Source organism: Herpailurus yagouaroundi, unplaced genomic scaffold (assembly GCF_014898765.1).
Source record: "Herpailurus yagouaroundi ecotype Mexico unplaced genomic scaffold, PumYag 185, whole genome shotgun sequence".
NCBI lineage: Eukaryota > Metazoa > Chordata > Mammalia > Carnivora > Felidae > Herpailurus > Herpailurus yagouaroundi.
In genome coordinates this window covers 1,446,496-1,470,711 of record NW_024412416.1, presented here as the reverse complement: position 1 = coordinate 1,470,711, position 24,216 = coordinate 1,446,496, and the positions used below count along the sequence as shown (strand labels likewise).

The 24,216-nt window shown below is 44.7% G+C and overlaps 1 protein-coding gene across 2 annotated transcripts in view; it reads right to left on the bottom strand.

Annotated features, from left to right (window-relative positions):
• ZFAND6 (zinc finger AN1-type containing 6) overlaps positions 1-17,748 on the bottom strand; it is a 69,567-nt gene extending 51,819 nt beyond the window's left edge. The window contains exon 1 of one of the 2 annotated variants that reach the window (XM_040493461.1): positions 17,654-17,748. The gene's annotated coding sequence lies outside the window, so the exon portion shown is untranslated. Of the gene's footprint in view, positions 1-14,523; positions 14,624-17,653 lie in introns of those variants that run through there. The other variant, XM_040493458.1, reaches the window with a different exon arrangement.
• Between the last annotated feature and the right edge of the window lie 6,468 nt (positions 17,749-24,216).

Sequence of the window (24,216 nt, the reverse complement as noted above, 5' to 3'; positions counted from 1 at the left end):
ATACAAGAAAACACAGAGCAAAAGATTGGACGCTGGATGTGGCAATGATGTCTTGGATTTGACACCGAAAACAAAGGTAACAACAGAAAATCGGAGTATCGTCAAAGTTAAAAACTTTCGTCCAAAGGACACAATCAACAGAGTAAAAATAAAAAGGCACCCCACAGAATGGGACAGAATATGTACAAATGTGATTACTGGATAAGGGATAAATATCCAGAATATATAAGGAACTCCTAAAAGAACTTGAATAGACACCTCCCCAAAGATGACATACTCATCGAGGCCAATAAGCACGTGGAAAGATGCCCAGCATCACTGATCATTAGGAAACGCAAATCAAAACCACACTGAGATACCACTTCGCTCCGTCTGGATGGTTATTTTCAAAAAGAGAAAAGTTTTGGTGAGGATGTGGAGAAATCAGAACCCTTGTGCACCGGTGGTGGGAATGTAAAAAGGTACAGCCTCTGTCAAAGAGTGTGGCGGTTCCTCAGCAAGTTAAATCCAGAATTACTACATGACCCAGCCATCCCGCTTCTAGCATAGAAGCAAAAGCTGTGAAAACAAAACCTGGAAATTATTTGATCACCAACGTTTACGGCAGCATTACAGAAACAACCCAAATGTCTGCGGACAGACATGGTGAGACAAAGTGTGATCTATACACTCACCGTGAAATATTATTCTGTCTTTAACAGCAGTGAAATTTTCGTATGTGCTACAAGATGAATGAACCTTGCAGGTTGCATGCTAAGTGAAATAAGCCAGATACAAAAAGGACAAATTCTGTATGATTCCGCTTATACAAAGGACTTCAGGGTGCCTGGTTGGCTCAGTTGGTAGAGCATCCAACTCTTAATCTTGGAATCGTGAGTTCAAGCCCCACATTGGGCACCGAGAAGAAAGAGAGAGAGAGAGAGAGAGAGAGAGAAGAAAAGAAAGAACTTCAAACAAATTCTCAGAGACACAAAGAAAATAGCAGTTTTGGGGAGCAGACGGTGAGCTGCTGTTAAATGGGCACAGAGTTTCAAGATGGAAAAAGTTCTGGAGACGCACAACAGTGATGGCTGCATACCAGCGTGCGTGCATTCACTTACAAGTGATTTAATGCATACATTTTATGCGTATTTTACCACAATAAAAAATAAGAAAAGAAAAAAGGACCAAGCTAATGGCAGATGTCACAACATAGGTGTGACCTCAAAAACATGCCAGTGACAGCAGTCGAACTCAAAAGTCCACATTAAAATATGGGATCCCACGTACACGTTGGGAAAGAGCAAATCTACGGAAACAGAGAGCAGGTATACTGGTTACCCAGGATCGGCATTGGGAACAGGACCCGTTTACAGACAGGCTTGAGGGATCTTTCTAGAGTGACAGATATGTTCTAAGTGGAGTGTGGTAGTAATCACACAACTGTGTGCATTTATCTAAAATTTCTGAATTGAACACTTATTAAATGGGTGAATTTTATGGCACGTAAATTATACCTCAATAAATAAAAATTTTATTTACCAAATTAGAACTTAAAAAAACGCACAGGCCTTCTGGTGTGGGTGCAGATAAACTAGATTTTATACAAACTAGCTCAGCTTTCTGGAGAGACTATAAAGCAGTGCAGCTTTTCTCCAGAACAGGTTAAAAATGCTTCCAGGCTGACCCAAAATTCCACTTCTTTGAATTCATCCTAGGGACATAATCAGGCAGCACTGTTTCTAACAGGAAAAGTACTAATCGCAACGGGAAAAGAATAGGGGGATGGCTCAAAAACCACGGTGCTTCATTTAACAGGGCACAGGACAGCCGTGAACCGTGATGCCATCACTAGACTTCTGCACGCAGGTTACCGCCCGGGCTGTCCCCTTTCACGTTACACCTTTAGCAACCGACACGCTCCCTAAGCACGCAGCAGACGTTCGTGTTTCATGTGACTGAAGATTACAAGGAAAGATTTCACAATATGAAATTGTGATTCCTCAAAAAATTAAAAAAACATTTGCACGTGCACAGGAAAAAAAAGCCTAGAAAGATATAAAAGCAAAATATCAACCTTCATCCCTAGGTAGCGAGATTAGGAGAGAAAAATTTTTTAGCCTATCCGTTTTCTAAATTTTTACCAATTAACATGTATTACATGGCTCAACTGGAAAACAACTTCAGAGGTGGAGCCGTCTCAGGCAATAAGGTGTAAGGCTTGGTCTATGCAGTGGGTTGCTAAAGGTTTATGGAGACAAGTCAAGAGCGTTTTAAAATTTTTATTTATTTATTCAACAAAAATTAAACACTTCCTGTGTGCCAGCCACTGTTTGGGGCCCCGAGATATAGAAATAAATGAAACAAACCCAAATCCTCGCATTCACACAAGTGGAAAGTCACCTGGATGCTTGAACGAGACCAAGTAGAGCTGAACCCCGGCGCCAGGACCCCCCCGTAAACACGAGGGTGATGCCCGCAAGACGACGGACCCGCAAGCTCACCGGGTTTTTGCCTGGAAGAGTAACAATCCGCCAACAGCAAAGGGAGCGAGTGCACACAGACCTCACGCCCCTTTGAGCTGCTCGGCGTGGACGACAGCGCCAGCAGCCACCAACTGCGAGAACCGGTGGCCTCTGGGGAGAGCCAATCTGCAGCGAGGGCAGGCAAGAACAAAACATTCGTGAGGAGTTAAAGATCCTGTCCCCCAGAAGAGAGCCGTGGGGCACGGGGCGGGGGACACGGCACTTGGCATGGGAGTAAGACGGCATGGCAGGAACTGACTGACCTCAAAGTTCTTCACCAAGTTTAGGCGGTCTGTAGCTGAGGAGGTATTCTGAAGGTCAACGATGCCAGAGGAACCGTGACGTGGTCCTCAGGTGCTGGGCCAGTATGTCTCATTTATCTCTGTGTCCCCAGAGTCTAAAAGAGAGCCACGTCTGTGGGCTAATACAATCAAAAACCCTCAATGATTTGCAGAGAGCACCCTTAAACTTCAGAATTCAACGCAGCTCAGTAACTTGTTCCAAAAAAAATACCTTTGCCTGACTTCGTAATTTCTTTCAAGGGAACTTTATCGTCGGCTTTGCCAACATGGCTTTTTAACTAACACCTTAGTGATTTCTGACCTCTCTTTCAAACGCAAACCAGTCAGGTCCTTACTATTTCACACCCCAACCTTTTATGCAATTACACCTGGTTTAAGCCCTCTTCCTTCCCGCTTCTCTGCCAGTTATGCCTCGATCATCATGATAAGTCTCACTTAATCTCTTGTCTTCTTCCAGTAGCTACGTGTGTGCCATTCTCACTTCTGCTGCCCGTGTTACTAACCAGTGAACCTGAACTCTAGGTACCTTAAATGACGTAGACTTGAACAGACTTGAAAGAGGGGCAGACTGACCTCAGTTCAAACCGCAGTGGATTCTTACTAGCTGTGTAACCTTGAACCCCTTACTGCCACCACTTTACTGCCGAAGTAAACGCTAATGCGCAGGCACGTGATCAGACCACTCTCCAGATGGATAATCCAATGGCTCTCCATCACCAACAGAACAGGCTCTGCTGGCCTCTTTCACATCCATTTCTGCTTCATGGGGGTCTTGAAGCTCTCAGCTTCTCTGCTGTTAATTATCATCTTGCACACGCTTTGCTCTCCAGCTACAAGGCCTACCCTATCCCATCCCTTTCACGCACTCTGGTTAACTTTTAGTATCTTCTTAACCTTAGTACAAGCACTTTTTCCCCATGTAAAGTCTGTCATTCTCTGCTCCTATTAAAACCTGATGTCGTTTCTCTTCATATCACTAAACATTTTAATCCTTTGTGTGTGTTTCCCCAAGATATCATAAGTTCCTGGCATAGCACCCAGTAGGCGCTAAAGAAATTTGGGGGATACTGATCAAATATTTGTCAATGTGGATACCACCACCACCAGCTCACAGGGCTAGAAATTTACAAATGACTAACTATGTAAAGAAGAAAACACAGTGCTCAGTACACCACCATTTTTATCTGCACCATATCCACATCCGAAGTTTTTGTAAAGGAAAATTAAGGAAGGTAGAGTGACTCATTAATAAGTTTGTACAAAAAAATTCTGATTTTTAGCTCACAGGACACCAAAAAACCAGAAGACGTGAACTCCTCAGCAGGCAGGGAGAAGGCATGGTCCCGTTCTTACAAAGACCCTTGAGAGCTGGGACCCGACCAATGCCACCATTTGACACTCACTGGGACAGGAAGGAGCACTCCCTTTCACCGCTCCCAGGCAGTCATCTGAAAGTGACCCTGAGATCACAAACCCAAGGCTCACAAAGATTAGTAAAAAGTGACTCAGATGGCCACAGAGCTATCAAAACCATCCTGGCAGTCTCCCCACCTTGACTATCTTTTCCTCTCCAAGTAGATCTGAATGGCGAGATCACGCGCTGGTGTCAGACTTCCCAAATTGAACATAGGCTCTGCCACTTAATCAGCTGTTTGACTTTTTAAGTGGCCTGCACTCTTTACACCTCTGTATCATCATCTGTGAAATGGACAATAACAACACTCAGTTCATGATTCTGTTGTGAAGACTTGAAAAGTTCCTGTGGGAACAAAGGGAAACTTCCTTAAGCTGATAAAAAATCTCTATAAAAATCGTACAGGTAACATCACACTTGATGTGATCCCACAAAGACCAGAAACAAGGCAAGTGTGTCCCCTCTCGCCACTCCTTTTCAACATGGTACTGAAGGTGCTAGCTAGTGCAATAAGACAAGAGAAGGAAATAGAAGGTATGCAGATTACAAAGGAGGAAATAAAATTGCCTTTGTTCACAGATAACGTGATTGCCTTGGCAGAAAATCTGAATCAACAACAAAAAACTTCTGAAACTAGTTAAGTGATTACAGCAAAGTTGCAAGAGTAAGGTTAATATAAAAAGCCAACTGCTTTCCTATACACCACCAAAGCGGAATTTGAAATTAAAAATATAATATCATTTACATTAGCATCCAAAAAATGGCATACTTGGATAGAATAAGACAAAATACGTATAAAATCTATGGGAGAGAAAATGCAAAACTCTGATAACAAAATCAAAGAAGAACTAAATAAATGGAGAGATAGTCCATGTTCATGGGCAGGAAGACTCAGTATTGTCCAGAGGTCAGTTCTTCCGAAATTGATCTATAGATGCAATGAAATCCCAACCAAAATCCCAGCTAGTTATTCTGTGGCTATCAACAAACCGATTCTCAAGTTTATATATGGAGGCAAAAGACTTATAACAGCCAATAAAGGGGTGCCTGAGTGGCTCAGTCAGTTGAGCCTTGACTCTTGATTCTGGCTCAGGTCATGATCATACGGTTCATCGGATCTAGCCCTGTGTCGGGCTCTGAGCTGACGGCGCAAAGCCTGCCTGGGATATTCTCTCTCTCTCTCTCTCTCTCTCTCTCTCTCTCTCTCTCTCTCTCTCCCCCCCTCTCTGACTCTCCCCCACTTGTGCACACTCTCTTTTTTTAATGTTTATTTATTTTTGAAAGAGAGAGAGGGAGACCCAGAATCCAAAGCAGATTCCAAGCTCCAAGCTGTCAGCACAGAGCTGGATGCAGGCCACAAACTCACGAACCATAAGATCATGACCTGAGCCAAAGTCGGACCCTCAACCGACTGAGCCACCCAGGCGCCCCTCTCTCTGAATAAATAAAATAAAGTCATTAAAAAAATAGCCAATACAATGCTGAAGGAGAACAGAGTTGAAGGGCTGATACTGCTCAACTTCAAGATTTAGTATGAAGTTACGGTAATCAAGACATGTCGTATTAGTCAAAGAACAAATAAATAGATCACTAGAACAGAACAGAGAACCCAGCAAAGGTGCATATAAATATAGCCAACTGATCTTTTAACAAAGGAGCGAAGGCAATACAATGAAGCAAAGACGGTCTTTTCAACAGATGATCCTGGAATAACTAGACTTCCACATGCAAAAAAAAAGAATCTAGACACACACTTTACAACCCTTCCTTAAAACAAATACAAAATGCATCACAGATCTACACATAAAACCCAAAACTATAAAACTCCTAGAAGATAACAAAGGAGAAAATCAAGTTGACCTTGGGAATGGCAATTACTTTTTAGATGCAACACCAAGGCCACGATCCATGAAGAGACAATCGGTAAGATGGACATCATTAAAATTAAAAACTCCTACTCCGAGAAAGACAATGTCCAGAGAATGAGTAGACAAGCCACAGACTGTAAGAAAATATTTACAAAAGACACATCTGATAAAGAACTGATTCAAATTATACAAAACTTGGGGCACCCGGGTGGCTCAGTCAGTTGAGCGTCTGACTTCGGCGCAGGTCATGATCTCACGGTCTGTGAGTTCGAGCCCTGCGTCAGGGTCTGTGCTGACAGCTCAGAGCCTGGAGCCTGTTTCAGATTCTGTGTCTCCCTCTCTCTCTGCCCCTCCCCTGCTCGTGCTCTGTCTCTGTCTCTCTCTCTCTGTCTCTCTCTCTCTCTCTCTCTCTATCAAAAATAAATAAGCATTTTAAAAAAAATTTTTTTTTAATTATACAAAACCCTGAAAAGTGGGCCAAAGACCTTAACAGACAGCTCACCAAAGACACGGCAAGAAAGCGTATAAAAAGACATTTCACGTCATACATCAGGGAAATACAAATACAATGAGACAGCCCTACACACCCATGAGAATGGCAAAAATCTGGAACACTGACAACACAAAATGCCGGCAAGGATGTGGAGCAACCAGAACTCTCAACCCTCACTGATGGCAATGCAAAACGATACAGCCACTTTGGAAGATAGTACAGTGGTTTCTTACAATACTAACTACTTACTTTACAATCCAGCAACAACAGTCTTTGTATTTAACCAAAGGTGAACATGGGAGTTTTACGGCAGCTTTATTCCAGCTGTTAAAACTCTGAAGCAACTAAGATGTAGGTAAATGGGTTCATAAACTGCGGTCCATCCACACGATGGAATATTATTCAGGGCTAAAAAGAAATGAGCTATCAAGCCATGCAAAGACATGGGGTAAACCGAAATGCCTATGACTAAGTGAAAAAAAACAATCTGAAAATACTACATACTGTGTGATTTCAACTATATGACATCTTAAAAAAGGCAAATTTGTGGAGATCATAAAAAGATCAGTGGTTGTCAGGGGCTGAGGAGGAGAGGGTATGGATGAACAGAAGGACTACAGAAGATATTTAAGGCAGTGAAATACTCTGTATACTAACATACACACATCTCATCATGTTTGCCCAAACCTGCAGAATGTACACTACCAAGACTGAAGCCTGATGGGCTTTGGGTGGTTATGACGCATCAATGTAGATTCATCAGTTGCTTAAATTTTTTTTTTTAATGTTTATTTAGTTTTGAGGGAGACAGAGACAGAATGTGAGGGGGTTAGGGGCAGAGAGAGGGAGACACAGAATCCCAAACGAGCTCCAGGCTCTGAGCTGTCAGCACAGAGCCCGACGTGGGGCTCGAACTCACGAGGTGTGAGATCACAACCTAAGTCAAAGGCAGACGCTCAACCAACTGAGCCACCCAGGCGCCCCTGGATTCATCAACTGTAACAAATGTACCACTCTGGGGAGATATTGGTTGGGGGGGGGGGGGGGACGCGGAGGACATGGCTATGTGAGGACACAGCAGGTATATAAGAAGTATCTGTACCTTAATTTGGCTAGGAACTGAAAATTCCTCTAAAAACATTAAATCTTCAGGGCGCCTGGGTGGCTCAGTCAGTTAAGCATCTGACTCTTGATATCGGCTCAGGTCATGATCTCGCGGTTTGTGAGATCGCACCCCAAGTCAGGCTCTGTGCTGACAGCGTGGAGCCTGCTTGGGATTCTCTCTCCTTTCTCCACCCCTGCCCCTCCCCTGCTCTCTTTGTCTCAAAATAAATAAACAAACATTAAAAAAATTACCTCCTTAAAGGAAAAAGCTGATGTGTCTGATAACCTGTTGGAAAGGAGATGTGATTTTTCCGACCCCTCCCCCCCCACCCGCCACTGCTGTCACCACTTCTCTGCGCAGAAGCCTTCACTACCTCACGGCAGCTCAGCTGCACCAACCCAACAACCAGAGTGCTGTCCACACCTCTGCACTACCCCAAGAACCCAGGAAGGTGGAGCTCACTGGACAAACAGGAAATTATACCCGCTGAACCAGGAAACCTTTGGTGGAAGTCATCTAAGAGTCTCTGTTCCTCTCTGCTTTACCAGTTCAGCGTTGTTCCTTTTCAGATTAGAGAAGAAAGCTTTTGCTCTACATTCAAAATAAAATAAGTAAATAAATGAACAAAAAAATAAATAAAAAGGTGGGGGAGGGGGCTCAGTCGGTTAAGCACTGGACTCTTGGTTTAGGTTCGGGCTGTGATCTCACTGTTCCTTAGTTCGAGCCCCACATCCGACTCTGCACTGACAGCCTGCTTGGTATTCTCTCTCTCTCCCTCTCTCTGTCCCTCTCAGACACTAGCCTCAGTATACACAGCTTGGCAAGAATTTGCTTAGTGAAGCTATTATTTTAGGCAATTAAATAATCTGTCAAGAATAATTTTTCCCACTCAAAATGATTCTATTTCATAAAGTTGCATAGCGACTGAGATTTGATATTCATTGAGAAAAGAGATACATCAAGGGCGCCTGTGTGGCTCAGTCGGTTAAGCATCTAACTTCGGCTCAGGTCACGACCTTGCAGTTTGTGATTTGGAGCCCCGCATCAGGCTCTGTGCTGACAGTTTGGAGCCTGGAGCCTGCTTTGGATTCTGTCTCCCTCTCTCTCTCTGCCCCTCCCCCATTCGCACTGTGTTTCTCTCTCTCTCTCTCTCTCTCTCTCTCTCCCTCTCTCTACAACAAAAGGTTAAAAAAATTCACAAAAGAGATACATATTATACATTTTAAGCAATTACCTAAAAAATTAAGAAAAATTGTTATGTATTCTATTCATCAAAACTAAGTTCTACGTTTTCAAATATGTTATTATTTAATCGTTACAATAGGTAACACTTAAAATCTATTAAGTAAACTATTAGCTTGCATGTTTATTATTTAACAAAACAGCAAAAGATTATTTTGGATACTAAAATATGGCAAATTAAAACTTCTGAGAGTAGTATGGAATTTCCTGCCTCTAAAATATCTTAATGGTAAAAACAACACAACACAAAACAACCCACAAAAACTTCTGCTTTTATAATGGACAACTATGAATTTTAATTAAAAGTTTATAATTACATCAAGCCCCAACTACAGTTAGAGATTCGATCCGTTCAGAAACGGAGTATTTACCTACATTTCTAAAGTCCTACCCATTTGACCTTTTTCTTTCAACACCAGGTTGCTTTCAAAGCTACAGATGAAAAGGCACTTTTTTTTTAAATTGAATAAAAGTCCTCTTGCCTTAAAACATGTTGGAGGGGGTGGTAGAGATAAATAGAATGAAGGAAAATATTTGAAATGAAAATGATTCGAAATCAACTAGGTCTCAGTTTACCTCAATTCTCTTTCTAGGCCAAATTAGCTGCAGTATTTAACTTTTTTGAGGCCGTAACATCGGATGCGACACCTACTAGTCGGTGGCTTACTGGACCTGTGTTCACAAGTGGATGCTTCCTTCACCGGGTTGCGGAAATGAACAAGGTCTACATCGACAGCGATTTAAGGAGGTCGTTAGCGTTCCCAACAGCTCGGATAAGGTGCTGTTGCACTGGGCCTCATCTTCCTCTGACACAGCTTGGTCCCAAGCTTTTATTACATGGGAGGATTTCAATGGCTTTGAAATTCAAAACCAGCTGCTTTTGGAAAACTACCTGTATCTTTCGTATGCCTCGTTCTTTTATCTTCTTCTATCCTGGGGATGCTAAAGTGTCATATCTTTTGTGGAGTGTTCAAAAAAATTGTCAAAAATGTTTTTTTGAAAACCCTTAAAGCACTTTTAGACTCAGGCAACTGGTTTTGAGATGCCCTGGAAGGGGGAACTCCAAGTCGTTGGTTAGAGCACAAAATGAAGCGGCTGGGAAAGAAGGGGATGGAGAAGCAGGGGCCGGCTTGGGAAGGCTTGGCGGTTGAGAGAAAGGACTCTGGTCTGGCAGACCGGAGTTCAAAGTGTGCCAGCCGCCCACCAGCAGAGTCAACCTGGGACAAATACAGGTTAGCCTTTGCAAACTGTCTCACGTGTTGAATGAAGGTAACGCCACGTCTCCGAGTTTTTTGGGGACTACCTCAGAGAATGCTGAGCGCAGAATCAACCGGTGTTATTGTTCACCGGAGGCAGTTCACGAAGTTCAAAGAGCTAGGAGGACCACTAAAGAATTCTGAGAGGAGAAAACGGGGAAGAATGTACAGCAGAGCCCGAACTGGATGAAGATTAGGGAAGAGCCGCCTTTAGCGATGTAAATGAGAAGCCTTCTCCGCGTGGCCTGAGCAAAGACAGTGAAGAGAAACCGTGGGCGGACTGAAATACAACGGATTTCAAACTGATAGGAGGGGCACCCGGCTGGCTCCCCTGAGGAGCCAGCCTCTCTAGATCTCTGAGTCCCGAGTTGGAGCCCCATGACGGGCGTAGAGATTACTTAAAAAAAAATCTTTAAGAATAAATAAATGTATAAAACTGATAGGAAGTCAGGGCTCACTGGGGGTGAAGGAGAAGGAAGAATCAAAACAAAACCCAGCTTTTTTGCATACCATCCACCCTCTGGGACAGGGGGGAAGGGAGGGTTGTAAGATACTGCTGGGAGAGCTACAAAAAGCAGAAAGCAGCTCAACTGTAGGCTTGCCGAGTTTCATCTAGTTTTGGAAGACACATTTGTGAGCCAGATGAATACGGGTTTCAAGTGCAACCAAAAAATCTGGATTTGAGATACAGATCTTGGGACCGTTACTATATACAGTACAGGCGGTTAACTGAAGCTATGGTCCTGGAGGTCACCCAAGAAGTATAGCCTGGGAAGAATGTTAAGGTCAGAATCCTATTAAATTTGAGTATTTAATGGCTATAAAGAAGAAACATTTGCAAAAGGCAGAGATCGCAAACAGAAGCTAAGGCAATATCACTAAACTCATGGGAAGAGTTTCAAGAAGGAAAAAGTTGTTAATGGTGCTAAATTTTATTGAGTAATTAAATACACACTCCACAAAAATCCACTGGTGGGGGAGGAAGGTGCTTATATCAGGGACAAAATATAAAAAGTATAAAGAAAGACAGATCTGCTCCTTTTTACCAAAAAGTTTCAAGTTCATTTTTTCTAATGACATCCAAACACAAAAATTCAGATTTAGTCCAACAGGTTCACAGATACATCAGTTAATAAGCACTTCCTGCAAAGTTATCAAGAAACAATTACTTCCTAAAACATTGACCCATTTTTTATAAAAAAGCCATACAGGAAAACGCTGCAAAACTGCCAAGTCCCCCTATCACACAGAACAGGGAGGCCTTGTAGATGGGTACTAAGCCACTGGTTCTAGGTTCTTTCAAGTTTTACCAACTTACTGCCTATTAACATTGTTTCCTTATGTCAGCAGACGGAAAAAAAATGCTGCATTCCCCCTGAATGGAGACTAACAATAGAAACTTTGAATGCAGTTATTAACCCCTTTAGATCACTTTCTTCCCCAACTGTTAAGGAATAAAATGGAGCTATCACTATTCTTATCTTGCCTCAACATTAGATCCTATAAAGTTTTCTTCTCCCTCCAGAAAACTGGCTTCTACCTGTGAATGAAACCAATACAACCATGATCATCTGCCTCTCTGCCACGCATCTACCGTACTGGCCTCGGCCTGACACAACCAGGGAGGGGCAGACTTTTAGTATATTGGTTTCAGACCAAGAAAAAAATACCTGTGATCTAAGTATTTAAGCACTAACACAAATTTTAAATATTCAAGGGAAGCCCAAACAAGTGGTTCTACGCATGAGGTATTTATCTGTGTAAACTCTGACACGTCCACAAAATTTAAATGCGTAGAAAAATGCATTTCATGGTAATTCTTTCACTAATTAAAACCGATGACTGAAGTTTTCTTTTACTCAACTGTTAGGGAAACCCAAGTGTCTGGAAAACTGAAAACTCTTTACCCGTAACAAACAAAATGACACATTAAAAAAACTTTTCCCCCGAAAGAAACACGATGACCAACACAGCGACATCAGACTAGCTCTGGAAGTTGCAGAGGCGATGTTATTGGCAACAATAACAGAAACTCACAGAAAATGAGTTAAATTGTTTAAATTGCAGCTGAACTAGACTAAGACTATACATGGTCAACTACTGTTGCGTCAGGGAGTGACGGCCTGCCTCCCATCTATCAATTAACTCAGTGTTTTTAACTGTCTTGAGTTTTGCTGTCGAACAACTTTTTCACTTTAACCCAGAACATCGGTTAGCAAGCTCATCACCCCAACAGTTACGGCCTCCCCGCTGCACACGAGCTGCCCGGGGCACGAGGTCGGCAGTTGGTGCCCAACAAAGAGGGCCCCCGAAGACAGACGGGACCGGGGTCGAGAACGGCTGCGTGCGCACAGTCCCGGCATCGACCCCAAAAGCTACGAGACACCGGAAAGGCGCTCACATGCCACCTCAGGCTGCAGATGGACACGCGCCGACCCCGTTTCTCTGCCCACCGACAACCCGGAGGCGCACAGGCAGCGACAAAGGCGGTCCGCACCTGCGCAGAGGCAGGGGTGTGGGCGGCCCCCCAGCAGCCCCTCCACAACGTCTGCGCACAGCTCCCGGGGGGAGAGCACCTCTTGTGCGTGCGCGTAGGGGACAGAGCGCCCACTGCAAAACCTGTCTCAACGGCAGCCCGGCACTTCCTGGCAGCGACACGTACGATAAGTACGACAGCCCACGACGGTGCAATTGTTCACTTACGCAGGAAAAAATGTGCCCGGTTTTCTTCAGCTCATTTCAACGTCCAGGAAACGGATTCAGATTCATCTACAACTTGGAAAATGGGACTTAAGGTAGGTTATCGGTTTAGGCAAAAGCTAATCAGCAAACCAGAGCGCTTCAGAGGGGCACCCTAACAGAGCGTTTAAGGGGCATTTCCCATTGGAGAGAGACATCGTGAGGCACATCCTGCCGGTGGCGGCATGAACTGGCATCACGTGCGTAGAAAGCAATTTGGCCACTGAAGTGTTCGCATCCTTCCAGCTACGTAAACCCGCTGGGGATTCTTCCAAAAGGAAAAATAATCTGGGGTGGAACGGGGAAAGAGGAAATCTTTTGAAACGCACCAACAGAAGTCTGTTTAATGCAACACTGTTCAAAACGGCGAAAAAGTAGGAACGGTCTGCATGTGGTACAGGCAAAAGACTAGGTAAATTAAGGTGCCACTAACCCAGAAGAACGCTAAAGTTAAAATAATTTTAACGCATGATACGGTTTCGTGAAAGAGAATGTACAGCCGCACTAACTGACCATCGTGGGGAAAACACAAGACCTGGTGAAGTGCAGAAGAGGGAAAAATTAACAGCACCACACAACGCTCTTACGGGTGTTGTGGGTGACTTGTTCTGATGTTACCACCGTTGTTCTGGGACGGTTTAAGCAATGCCAGAACAGGCAAGCACTGATTAAAAAAGCTCTGCATGAACTGAAGGTGCAGCAATGTACTGCAAACGCAATTACACTGGCCGCAACGCTGAGCCGGCTCGGCTCGCTCGGCTCGGCTCGGCACTCGGCCGGCGATTATTCAAATTCACTTTTACTCCCCGATTTCTAGATCAAAGGGCAGCAAGGTAAAGAAAACACTCCGGTACCCAAACCACTGTAGTTATTTACCAGTAAAAAAGCGTCAACAGACTCGCGGATACTTTTCACAAAGTTTTGATCGCCTACGATAGCCTTCGAAACTATAAACGCATCCATTTCCTGTTTCAAAAGGGCGTTTCTTACCTCTACCCTTCAAAGAAAGGAAGTTTGAATGAAGGAGAAGGCAGTTTTACCTCGTTCTACACGGAATGCACTCGATGAGCTTTTAAAAAACAAAATCACGAGCCCGCTAAATCTCCAAACTTACGCTACCCTGAAGGCGGTGGGGGAGAGGGCGCCCTGGGGGCAAAGAAGGAACTCAAAGGGCTGGCACTTCAGTCCCTGGGACATCAGAAACGTGCGCCCACCGCAGGTGCCTCTCCCGGCACTCAGCACCCCAAGTTGACGGAAAACGACCCACCACACACCTCAAGATGTCACTTAGAAAGCCGACAAGCGACTGCTCCCACGTCCAGCCCCAGAGAAAGCCTGTCGCCGGAGAGGGCTTCGATCCCCACGGTCTCAGTGACACTCAATTTCTGAACTGAAGATCACGATTAAACAAAGTCAAGTTTGATTCCCTCAACACCTATTTCCTGTGCAAACAGCCCTTTTGTTCTGCTTCCCTGCTTGATTTTAATGTTCAGTTTGCGTCAGAAAACAGCCACAGTGACAAAACCTAGCATACACAGCAGCACACAGGAGCAAGAGCGTAAAATAAAGGGTTATTAAAAGATCGGAACAGAAATCCTACCCACAAAACCTGCACAATTTTCTGTTTGCTTCCCCTCAGATTAACTTCACTTGAAGCTGTGCTCCGCCGCAACCAAGCCTGAGCCGCAAGCTCCTCCTCCTGCGCGGCTACTGGCCGAGGACGGGACGCCCCGCCCCGCTGGCCAGGCCCGTCGCTGTGATTGGAGGCGGCGCACATCCGTCATCTTAAAGAACTTTTCCTTGCTAGCAGGTTCGGCCGCACACACTAAAACCCCCTGATAAGCTGGTTTCTTAAAGGAACAGGAGGTCGTGTTTCAGTTTTCCCATCACATCCTGTTTGCTTACTCTTTTGTCTGGGCAAAAAAATAAATACTCTACGTAACGGCAACGAAAACCTGACAGAAGCAGCTTTAATTTGCAGTTCGGTGACCAACTGTTTAAAATGCAATGCTTTTAGTCTAAATCATGTTGTATTTCTACAGAGCCATGAAGGTAAAGTTACACTTTATAAGACAGGCTCCTTTTTCAATAGAGTTCACATTTTGCCTGAATTTTTTAAAGTGGCAACAGAAAATCCACTGCAAAATGTTGCTAAAAGGAACAAAACAGTGTTTCCTCTGGGACTTAAAAATGCGATGATTTCAGGTATGGAAAATATATAGCACTAAAATCCTAGCTGCAAAATATTTCTAAGTTACCAAATTCACTGATACTATGTTCTCAGCATCACAACAAAGTAAAAATTTTGGTGACATCAAACCCTGACATCTCTACTTAAAAGGGAAGGGAAACACGGAGGCAGAAACGCTATTTCCGTATTAGCAGGGTTAGCGGTCTGACCCGAGCACTCTGCCACGGCCAACACGGAGCCACTGCAAGCCGACATCCACAAAAGGGAAAGGCAACCTGCTCCAAAGACATGTCCACATACAAAGTTCAGGAAGATTGAAGTTGCCTTATACTTAAAATTACGGTTGCCTTTTTAAAAAAGGCAGACCAAACTTTGCAGCCCACTGGAGCATTCGTTCACTTAAGGGGGCAAGGGCGCGCCGAGGTGCAGCGAAAGGTAAGGTATGTTCGCCCCGGAAAATGCGAAGTCACATTAATGTTACCTCCAGAGACTCTACCGTCTCTACATAAGCACTCGGATTTTTCAACAAACAAACAGACCGACCGTGACTCTATACATTGCTAAGTTTGCTATATTTTACTATCTTTACTTAAGTTAGAACTGCTTATGTTTTAGTTCCTTGGCCCATCAACTATTACTGTCACTAATCCTTACCTGACCGAATAGCATCATTCAACTTGTTCAGTAAAGTGTAATTTTCACCTGTACCAAAAATTTTAACTGATTTATGAGAAAAACCAAAAGAGTAAGGCAAATTAAAGTGGTTCTTCTTAAAAATACTTTCAGTAAGTTTCCACAACAATTTTTTAAGTTAAACGTACGGTTTACAAAGCTCAGAATCTTGCAAGCGTCATTCCTCACAGAAAACCCATATACTACAACACAAAGCCAACAAACTTGTTTTGAATACAAAGAGAAGTCTGTATGAAACTGAAAATGCACATAATTGCAACTAGACATGAATATGGAATAATACCCTGCAGAAGCCCAAACAGCTGCATCATCTATTATGCCTTTTAAGTGGACAAATTGAAAGAGCCAATTCACAGAGGCCTAGTCCCAAGATCCTTTGCAAGGATTCACTGCTGTGAATGCTCAGTACTTCACGAGTCAAGTTCAGGTTTTCTTCCCACTGTGTGGACACTCTTGCAAAAGAACACTGGAAGCAGAAGAGGTACAGGAGCAGGTACAGAAAGGGTGCATAAATTGAGTTACAGCATAAAACCTGGAAAAGAAAACGTTTTAGATGGCCACAGTTTGATAGGGTTATAGAAAAAGATGGCAAACATTTAAATCTTAAAATGTGGCAAGCATAAAATTAGTACACAGTTACAGGAACCAAAAAACCTTTGCTCTGACATCAATTTTTCACTTCAGTTAATTATTTGTATAAAACAGACACCTATCACATACACTAAAATAATACCGGGACCCCTCTCGATCTGTAACCAATAAAGAGATATGGACTTAGTTATGCCGGATTGTTCGAAGATCTCTAGGACCTACTTGGAAGAACTTCATGGTGACAAATACCATTTTAGGTGGCTCACAGTTTAAAAATACGAGGATTTTGTTCCATTTCTCAATCAGTAGAAGAAAACAGCAAAACTAAGTAAAAGGAAAGCAACACCATGACCCAGATTATTTGAAAACAGTATCGCTTCATAGGAACGAGAGGCCTGCGAAAGCTCCAAGGCTCCCTGATCGCGTGTGACAATACCACTTTTTGAACCCTGAGTGTTCAAAGGATACACAGTATAGTCTTGGTGGGGGAGGAGCTCAGAAGCTTCCCCAAACCTACGAACCGACCAGAGTGTAGAAGATAACAAGCCGGAACAACCTGGTCCCATCTCACTTTAAAAACACGCTCCCTAAAGAGGAAGGGCCCAGATTAACTTTTGGTCTGGTACAGAGCAGGATAGGGTGAAAGCTTTCTTAGTATCTTAAAGGGCTGCAAATAGCTCAAACTATTCCTCTTACAACAGAAATTAATCCTTGGCATGATCCCTGGACACCAACAGGTGGGTTTATGCAGTAGCTGATAAAAGGGCCAGCTTGACATTCTCAGAGCATGACCGGGTCACTAAAGATATGGTCTGAAAACCACTATCTAATGGGGGAAAAATATATACACGCATACTTAAAGAAATATTTCCATGACAAATATACCCTGCTTACAAAGGCGAGGCCCGTATTTGAGTTTCCACCTCCTGACGTGTGTCTTCCGTCCATTAGAGGGAAACGACAAAAGGTGAGCCCTGGCAGCAAGGGACTGGTAAAGGCCCCTTGAGCAAACTACTAATCTCAAAGGGAACATTAAGGATGGAAAAGCACAAAACAAGCTGAGGTGTCTTCCTAGAAGACCACAAATTGCCTTGTTTTAAATCTAACGGGATAAACAAGGTCACCAATAAATGTAAACAAAAAAGGAACAGGGATCACAGTATCAGGACCAAAGTATAAATAAAGGAAAAAGCAATCACAGTACTCAACTCTTAAGACTGAATAACCGTAACGTTTCGTGCGCCAAATAACATACCACAGACGATCGAAGGAAACTGCTAGACACAGAAAAATGATGGAAAACAGACTGGCCGACTTGTAGGTTCCCTCGCTCCTTAGCAGCCTAAGCTAGAAAAAAATAAAAGATAAAAAGATAAATGACCCACACTAATTATTTAAGAAGATTAATTTTTATATAGTTGTCAAAAAAAAAGCTGTTTTTTCACAACAGGCATGGAAAAAAGTTTTTAAATTATACTCACAGACAGCTAACAATTTTGAAATGCACAAGGTGAGCAGGTAACATCCTCGGATGACTATAAAGTAATGTTCAAAGTCAATACGAAGGTTATTAACTCATCAAACATTCTGAACCCCTACTACACACTGGGCACCACGAGCTGCTGTGGACGCCACCACAAACTGTCCCGCCCCTGGAGAGACTCAGGGTCCAGAGTCAGCTGCTCTGTTGTCCAACAGGGATGTGACAGGAACCACAGCAATTTTCGGCTTTCCGGGAGTCACGTTAAGACATTAAACTAGTTCAATTAACTGCCGTCATACATTTTACTTAACACAAACCACATAAAATGGCATTGCTTCGATAAGTAATCATTTTTAAAACTGAGGTGGCCTTTTTCTTTTTTGTACTGCAAATCAAGTTCCCATTTCACACTTACAGGCCAACTCGGACTTGCCATATTTCAACAACCAGTAGCTACTTAAATTTCTGTCTCTGCTGTCCACACTAGCCACGTGTGCCTGCTAGGCAACTGGTATGTTACTAGTAGACTGAGGAACTGAATGTTTACTATTACTTAATTGTACTTAATTTAAATAGCCACAAGTGGGTACCTATCAGATTGGAAACAACAGCTCCAGCGGAAGAAACAGACACGAAATAAGACAAATCACACACACTTAATGAATTGCAATTATCACAAATGTTTGCAGAGGAAATGTCCGATGTGAAATGAGTAAACACGGCCAGCCTCTTTTGGCACCTTTAAGGAAGGAGTCTTCAAGGAACTCACAATTAAGCGAAAAGGCACAGCCTATGCAAAGGTCTTGAGTGGAGGAAAACTGAAAACACGGTAGAAATCATGAAGGAGAGAAGCAAGGGGGTGAGATAATCTAACTTGTAGGAGGCTGACTCGGGTCCCGGAGAGCAGACAGGACAGGAAGGCGGGGAGCGGAAGCAGCCCTGTCTAGGACACAATGTGAGTCCCCCAAAGTAGCCTCCAGCAGCCCCACTGCCCGCTCAGTAAACTGCAGTCATGCCAACCTCCCGTCACACCCTAATCAGGTCAAGCTCTGCGGCCCTCCTTGTGCCAGCGGCTCTCTGTGCTTGGAAGCCTCCCCCAGCTCTTTCTGGATCTTAGAACTCTGCGTCACAGTTCCAAATTCTCCACGGCACAAGCTTTGGGCTCAAAACTATTTCTTTACGAGGCAACTCTTACCAGACAATTTTGCCAGAGACATTCAGTGTGCCGCCGTTATTATTATTATATTATTATTTTCATGTTCTGGAAGATTGGGGAAGCTAAAGAAAACTCCCCAAGCAAACCTTGGTACCCCATCAGGCTTAAATGTGACATCCTCACAAACACGTTCTCAGGACAGCCAATTAGCACCTTCCAATCTCTATCAGCACACCCAATTTCTTTCCTTCCTAGTACTTGCCAAAGTCCAAAAATTCTTTATTCATTGGTTTGTCGACAGCCTCGCTTTCCCAAAGACCGTGAACTCTGAAAGCAGAGGCCCCGGACAGTTCACGGCGGCAGCCTCAGTACCACACACCCCCCCACCTCACCCCACCCCCAGCACGGAGCACCTGCCAGGAAGACTGGTAAGTAAATATTTCTGTCTGTCACGTGTCAGGATGTAAGGATCACAGCTAAAGCCCTTCTCAAAGGAGGATTTAACAGCATTAAATTTTTTTATTATTACACAACACAAACCATTAAGCGTAGAAATAGATTTTACGTTTTTAACGTAAAAATTCAACCCCCCCCCCAAAAAAAGTGAAGACCCTGAGGAATCAACTAAAAATCCCAAGGACAAAGCAACAGCCAAAAACTGGGGGAGGAAAAGGGAGGGAGACTTAACAGCAACAAAATAAAAATACATTATTATGCCCAATTACTAAAACAATGCGTGCCAGTATCAAGTCCTTCATATTGAACAGAAGCTATAAAGAACCAAGTATATATATATATATATGTTTTCAGTATACGATAAAAGCTTTATTTCAAGGCAACAAGAAAAAGATTTTTGTTAACGGGGCTAAAACAACTAATTATCAAGGAAACATAAGGGAGGTTATTTCACTTCACATATTACGTCAAAACAAGCCCCAGGTGAATAGAGAGAGGTAGATGTGAAAATGAAACCACAAAAGAACTAGAAGAAAACAGTTATCTGGACAAGAGAATCCATTAAGTACAAAAGTAAAGGAGAAGCCATAAAATTTCTTAAAAGGTAAAAACTCAAGTTTAAAAAAAAACAAAGCACCGTAAGCAAATAGAAGGGAAATGAAGAACCAGGGAAAATATGTTCAGCGTGTGACAAAACGCTGCTATCCTAAATCTATAAAAGAATAAAAAGGCATCGCAATGATAAAACACCACCCCAAATGAGTAAAAGACAAATTAGACGAAACAATACCCACCACTCCATTCATCATCATAATTAATCTAAGAAGTACATCATGAGGGGCGCCTGGGTGGCGCAGTCGGTTAAGCGTCCGACTTCAGCCAGGTCACGATCTCGCGGTCCGTGAGTTCGAGCCCCGCGTCGGGCTCTGGGCTGATGGCTCAGAGCCTGGAGCCTGTTTCCGATTCTGTGTCTCCCTCTCTCTCTGCCCCTCCCCCGCTCATGCTCTGTCTCTCTCTGTCCCAAAAATAAATAAACGTTAAAAAAATTTTTTTTTTTTAAAAAAAGAAGTACATCATGAATCTTATGAAAAGGGAAGGCACGAAAGAAAATCAAGTGTTGGTAAGGATATGGAGGAGAAGACGTGTATTGTCTCACATTTTTTGGTAAACTTTATACTGGTTTGGCCAACTGTGTATTATAATGCTAGTTACATTTTTAAAGTAAGATTTGGCAATATTTCTAAAAAGACAAAAAATGTTCACTTGCTTTGACTCTGTAAGACAGATCGAATCCTAAAGAAAGATGCAGCTCTTAAGAGCGTCTTCACCACAGGGTGACGGTGACAAAAAGATAAAGCAACAAGTCACACCCAGCAGGTGAGGAACCACAGGAGGATGGAAATGGCATGTGCCCTGGCAGAACCCTGTCACTACCTGTGGCTCTAACTTCTGCCCTCAGGTCGAAGACAAGAACCAAGCAAACCACGTCAGAGGACAGGTTCCAGGAGAAGCGCGGCAGAGTGACCCAGCGGGCAGGGGCTGTGGCCTGTGAGCGCATCCCTGAAGGAGTGCCATCCAAGCAGCAATACGGTGGAGTGTGCCAGGCAGGAAAACCCAACAACTTTGACGCCAGCAGCTCTGCATGCTCAGGAAGCCCAAACAGACCAGGACAACAGCAGTGCGGGGCTCGGGGACAAGGCAGGGCCGGCCTCCCAGGGCAACGCTGTCCCGACAGAGCCTGACACGAGTCCCAGCTGCATGTCACGTGGAAAACACATATCGGATTTTGAGGCCAGTCTAAAAAAAAGTTAAGTAAAACATCTTGATAACTTCTTATGCTAATTACTTACAGAAATCCTAATATTTTGCGTTTAGCAAATTATATCTCACCTGTTTCTTTTTTTAACACGGCTCTCAGGAAATTTTAAATTACTTATGTGGCTCCCGTTATATTCCCATTGGACATTACTGCTCTAGGGTCTAGGTGCCACAGTAAAAAGTTTCAATTTTATTTTGTGTATTGCAAGTCATCAGAGGGTGCCGAGCCTCTGATGTACACATTTAAATTACTGCCGTCCACAGGAGTAGCGCCCAGACTACAGGAGAGCGGACACTGGGGCAAGGGTACCACGCGGATGACTACTGGTGCCATCCTGTGTACAACAGAGGTGCGGAGACAGATCGTCTTTGGGGAAAGTCGTGAAGGGAGAGGCAGTCTAGTGTGGTTTACGATTCCACTTTCAACCGTCCAGAATGTCCACGACCGAAAAGGCTGGGGGTACACTGGCCAAAACGTTAACAACAGTTATCTATTCTTTGTAACTTTCTATTTCTTCTGAAAGTTTGGGGGGAAAACACACATTGCCCTTAACACAAAAAGGACGCCTTTTTAAAGCTTTTAAGGATACATGCGTTTTTGGTAGGGTGTAACAGCCCTACCAAAAAAGCGCACCCTGCTCTCTGCAAACTACACATGCTGGCAAACTACCACACACCCCCTCTACTGGGTCCTTGAAGTCAAGTTACTCGAAGCTACGTATAAACGCCTATTACTCGCACTCGCCATTTTCCGGAACCGAATAGCCCCCTACCCCTGAGCGCACTGCCGGGGGCGTGATGCGCGGCACACAGCTCTGGAGGGCACACCTTGGGGTGCCCGCGGGGCCGGGGATAAGGGACTCAAAGGTACTCAAATGTGTGGTGAACTTATCCTAACAGCGAGCACACATCCTTCTCCAAAAACGTTCCACAGGACACACACGGTGTGAGCCCACAGAAGAGCACCCGGGTCCCAATCCTGTCCCGTAAAGCAAGGCTCTGCCATCTGACAGGTGCTTCCCTTACCCGAAGTCTGCAAAGCTAGGAGGATAAACTGAAGACAGGTTTCTCTTCCAGGAGTATGCTACGGAAAAAGAGGAGGTTTAAGGAATTTGCCAGAGATTACACAAAGCGTGGTGGCACAGAGTGCTTCATTTCACACGCAATCAAGTGTTTTTTTTCTACCGTATTTACTTCTGCGTTGAGAAAGTAGCGAGCGAATAAATGGTGCCCGACTTCGCAGTGTGGTTTCAAAGGAAAAGCGTCCTTACACGCACCTTGACGGGAATCTTCGTTTCTTCTGCACCTGTTCAAAACCTATTGGCCAATCGCTACGGCTGCGAATCTCCCATTAAAATACACCTATGTTCCTCCTGACCACCTAAGACTCCCTAACGCAAGCTACCTGCATCGTTCACTCCAGAGAACGTCTGGCGCTCGTGCGCCAGGAGCCAGAAAACAAGAAATGCTCCCAAGAACACGGCGGCTGATAGCAAAGCACGGTGCAAAATATTTCCAAGTGCCTAACCCTACTCGAGATGAACACAGTATCATACAGCGAAGAAGTGATAGATGGCCACCCGCTCTTTTCACAACACTTAAAAGCAATCTGGGGGCGCCTGGGGGGCTCAGTCGATTAAGCGTGTAGCTTTGGCTCAGGTCATGATCCCGCGGTTTGTGAGCTCCAGCCCAGCGTCGGGCTCTGTGCTGACAGCTCGGAGCCTGGAGCCTGCTTCGGATTCTGTGTCTCCCTCTCTCTCTGTTCCTCCCCTGCTCACACTCTCTCTCTCCCAAAAATAAATAAAGATTTAAAAAAATTAAAAAAAAAAAAGAAATATCTATTGGAGGGGCGCCTGGGGGCTCAGTCAGTTAAGCGTCTGACTTTGGCTCAGGTCATGATCTCCTGGTTCATGGGTTCGAGCCCCGCGCGTTGGGCTCTGTGCTGACAGCTCGGAGTGTGGACCCTGCTTCGGAGTCTGTGTCTCCCTCTCTCTGCCCCTCCCCCGCTCACGCTCTGTCTCCCTCTCAAAAATAAACATTAAAACATTTTTTTTTTTTTTTAAAAAGAAGCAATCTGGACAACCCACTGCTTGAACACACACCTGTAGGTGGTGGAAAAAACAGGGGAATGATAAACACCCAGTTGACTGGACTGGATTGATGACCTACGTAAGGGGGAGGGGGAACAGAGCAGATAAGAAACCCAGGGGCAGATCCAAGTTTTATTCCAGTTTCTGGTTTGGGAGCGACAAGTCCAGGATTTTCACTGTTTTTCTCTTTATACGCTGCGGGGCTGTGCGTTCTTCTGCGACAGCAACTATGTCTTTCGATACTTTTTTTTTCCCCTTTGCTTTTCGGAAGACGGCTTTCCTGAGCGTTAACTGCTGTGCGGAGAGGCGTCCACGCGGGACGGGGAGCCTGCGAGCAGCTGGGGCAGACCCGCACGCCCAGGAAATGGTCACCGAAGCCCAGACAATAGCCCCTCCAGTCCCACGCTGGCCGCCGGCACCCCGCCCCCCGCCCGCTCCCTTCCTTCCACCGTAAAACGCCGACGGAAAAAAGTGGAGGCAGCCGGCTGGGCAAAGTCAGATGTGCCCATTTTGCAGGAACGGAGCGCTTCCCCCCCGGAAGCTGCGGACGGCGGCCCTACGGTCACTAACCGCCTCCCCCCGCCCCACCCCTCCCCACCCCACCGACCCCGAGGCCCCCGGGGTGTCACACGGCGCCCCTGCCCGGCCCCCCCGCAGGCCCCGACACACCGCTGCGGGGGAGGGGCGCTCGGGACCCCCGCCCCCCGCCCGCGCCGTGACAGGCGGGACCCCCGCCCCGGGGCCGCAGCAGGTGGAGGCCCGCGTCCCCGGGACCCCAGGACCCCCGCTCGCTACCGGGCCGGGGGTCCGCGAGC